The 3673-nt window shown below is 35.7% G+C and overlaps 1 pseudogene; it reads left to right on the forward strand.

Moving 5' to 3' along the window:
• The first annotated feature begins 376 nt into the window (after positions 1-376).
• Positions 377-2806, forward strand: LOC120163095 (annotated as a pseudogene).
• Positions 2807-3673: the final 867 nt, after the last annotated feature.

Below are 3673 nucleotides of genomic sequence, written 5' to 3' on the forward strand. Positions count from 1 at the left end.
AAAAGGCAGTATATGGGTTGAAACAAGCACCTCGTGCATGGTACAATCGTATTGACAAGTATTTCTAAGATAATGATTTTGATCGTTGTCTTTGTGAACATGCACTCGATATTAAAACAAACGATGGTGGATACATTTTGATTGTTTGTCTTTACGTGGATGATTTGGTCTTTACAAGTAATAATCCCAAGTTAATTGAAGAATTCAAGAAGCATATGTCGTTTGAGTTCGAGATGATTGATGTGGGTAAATGTCTTATTATTTGGGCCTAGAAGTGGGACAATCAGATGATGGTATATTCATCTCGCAAAAGAGTTATGCAAAATAAGTACTGAAGAAATTCAAAATGTTCGATTGTAATCCTGTTGATACCCCGATGGAGTATAGAGTAAAGTTGTCGAAGTTCGATGATGGAACAAAGGAAGATCCAACTCTTTTTAAAAGTCTTGTGGGAAGTTTGAGGTACTTGACTTGTACAAGACCATATATTCTATTTGCAGTTGATATAGTGAGTCGCTATATGGAAGCTCCTACATCAACTCACTTGAAGGTCGCTGAAAGGATTCTTCGCTATCTAAAAGGTACTATTGATTATGGGTTATTCTACACATCTTCTCATGTCTTTCAACTCATGGGATTTTGTGATAGTGGTTTTTCTGGAGACATTGACGATAGAAAAAACACCTCCGAATTTGTGTTCTTCTTGGGAGATTGTTGCATCTCTTGGAATTCGAAAAAACAACCCATTGTGACTCTTTCTACATGTGAAGCAGAATATGTGGCAGCAACTTCTTGTACTTGTCATGCTATTTGGCTTAAAAGATTAGTGAAAGAACTTCACTTACCACAAAAAGGACTTACTAAAATTTGTATGATAACAAGTCTGCACAAGAACTTGCAAAGAATCCGGTGCTCCATGCTTGAAGCAAACATATCGACACCATATATCATTTTATTAGAGAACAAATCGGCAAAAAGGAAGTGAAGCTCAAGTTTGTGAAGACTCAAGATCAAGTTACGGATATTTTCACGAAACCTCTCAAGTTTTAAGACTTTCGAAGAATAAGTGAAAATATTGGCATGACGAAGAAATACTCAAATTAAGGGCGAGTGTTGAATATTTAATTTACATTTCTATGAATAATTGTGTCTTTTCATTGGTTTATTATAATGATAGTGTGTAACTATTCATCACGAATGAATATGATTAATTATGGTGAATAGACATGATTATGCATGATGAAAATGTGTTATCAATAGTTTTGTAATCATTCTAATAGTCACTTACAATCCTATATAAAGAATCATAAGTGATGAACCATTTCAATTCAATTCCAAAGTTTCTTCTTATATTTTCGTCTTCCTCTCTAGTTTAAGTTTCATACTTCCATATCCCAACAGTTGGAAAAGGCCCAAAGAAATGGACACCCCAAGAACCAGTTACGTGGTTTATCAAACCCACCCTGGCTCTGAAGTTTCAGCCGAGACTGCCGCTGCACTTGCGGCCTCTTCTTTGGCATTGAAATCCGCTGATCAGCTATACTCAAAAGCACTTATCGATAGAGCAAAGGCGGTAAACATATTAATGGGGAAAACCCCAAAACTATCTCATTCCTTTTTCCTTTCACTATTAGCCTATTTTCAAGCTATTGTTTTACTGTTTTCAGGTCTTTGATTTTGCCGATAAGTTTCGAGGAAACTACAAAGACAGCGTGGGCGAAGGAGTTTGCCCATTTTATTGTGATTATAGTGGCTATCTGGTACGCCATCCTGAAATTTATTAAAGCACGTTCTATATAAAGATTTGGAATGACTTGTTTTTGTTTTTGCTGGTGCAGGATGAACTGATATGGGGAGCAGCGTGGTTGTTTAAGGTGACAAACGAACAAAAGTACTGGGATTTTGTTCGAAACAACGTTCAACAACTACCGAAACAAGCTGATGGAAGCTTTGCTGAATTTGGATGGGATACAAAGGACGCCGGTATTAATGTGCTTGTTTCCGGGGTAAAATAATCCCGATTACTCATCTAATTATCCCCTTTTCCATTCGAGTTATAATAGTAAACCATAATATCGCATATATAAAGAAGAAGAGTTTTGTTTTTGGGTTGTGTTTTGCAGTGGGTAATGAACTCAACAACTTCCGATCCCTACGTTCCCCAAGCCAATAAATTCGTGTGCAGCATGTTACCGGAATCGCCTGACAAGTCTTTCACATACTCTTCAGGAGGGCTATCGTTCAAACCCGGTGGAAGCAACATGCAACACGCCACGGATCTTTCGTTTCTTCTTCTCGTTTACGCTCAGTATCTGAAAAATCACAGTGGGACAGTTATGTGTGGTACTTTTGACGCAACACCATCCAGCCTCGAGCAAGCTGCAAAAGGAAAGGTAAGTTGAAATGAAGATGAATTCTTTAGAAGTATACTGGGAAAAAGCTTACAGACTGAATGATGCAGGAGGATTATATACTGGGAAAGAACCCCCTGGGAATGTCATACATGGTGGGATTTAGTCGAAAGTTTCCGCAGAGAATACATCATCGGGCTTCTTCTTTACCTTCCGTTGGTGAACATCCACACACCCTTGCTTTCAGTTCAAATTTCAAAATCTTAATCTGCTTACAGGAGCTATTGTTGGAGGACCAGACATGAAGGATGAGTTTCCTGATAACCGGACCAATGCTCCAGAATCATTGCCAACCACCTATATTAACGCGCCTTTCGTTGGGATCATCGCATATTTCAAAGCTTATCCAAAACTCCAATCTATTTAATTTAGATTAAAAGGTTCAAACTCAAAAACTATATATGTATGTTGCTTTCGTCTTAATAAATTTTTCATTCTTATATTTTTAAATTATTTAATTTAAATTATTAATTTAAAAAATTCAATAATAATTAAAAGTTAATTTTTTTTATTTTTTATATTTGTTGAACCTCCAGAGTCAAATATTATTCATTCGGAGTTATTTGAACCCTCCTACCCGTCATTATCTCTTGATAAGATTACAAACAAACCCAAGAGATCTTACAAGAACAAAATCTACTTGTTAGCGACTGCATTTATTCACTCTATCAATCTATAGACAATAATATTTATCTTAAGTCTGACATCAGCACACATAAGGAGTTAACATATAAACAATTGTCTATCAAGGAGGGAGGATATCGAGTCATTCACTCTCCCTAATAACCCTTCTTCATTCTCTTCATTGATCTCACCGCCAAACGACAACATCACCACTGATTATGGTTTTTCGACCAAACTAGAAGGGGTGAACCACCAACGACCAACATAATCATATTGTTCCCATCAATAATTTAGTGCGGTGAACATGAAACACATTATAATAGAAAGAAAATTGGTCAAAATGAACTCAAAACAATCCTAACTACAAACCTCATCTAAGGTGGTGTTTGTTTTTGCATAGGTAAAAGGTCAGCAGTCTGCAAGAAGAAGACTGTTTGTTTTTTAACGTCTACAGACTGTTAAAATAAACTGAAATATAAATAAACTGATTTTTTAAACTTAAAAGAGTTTGCAATACTGTGATTTAAATAATTTTAGTTTTACAATACTGAAATTTAAATAATTCGTACAACTACAATAATAAATCTTTTAGAAAAACAAACACCACCTTATTAATTCTATTATAAGTCTCACATAAT

This window comes from Hibiscus syriacus, unplaced genomic scaffold, assembly GCF_006381635.1.
Source record: "Hibiscus syriacus cultivar Baekdansim isolate YM2019G1 unplaced genomic scaffold, ASM638163v2 tig00111427_pilon, whole genome shotgun sequence".
In the NCBI taxonomy this organism is placed as follows: Eukaryota; Viridiplantae; Streptophyta; class Magnoliopsida; order Malvales; family Malvaceae; genus Hibiscus; species Hibiscus syriacus.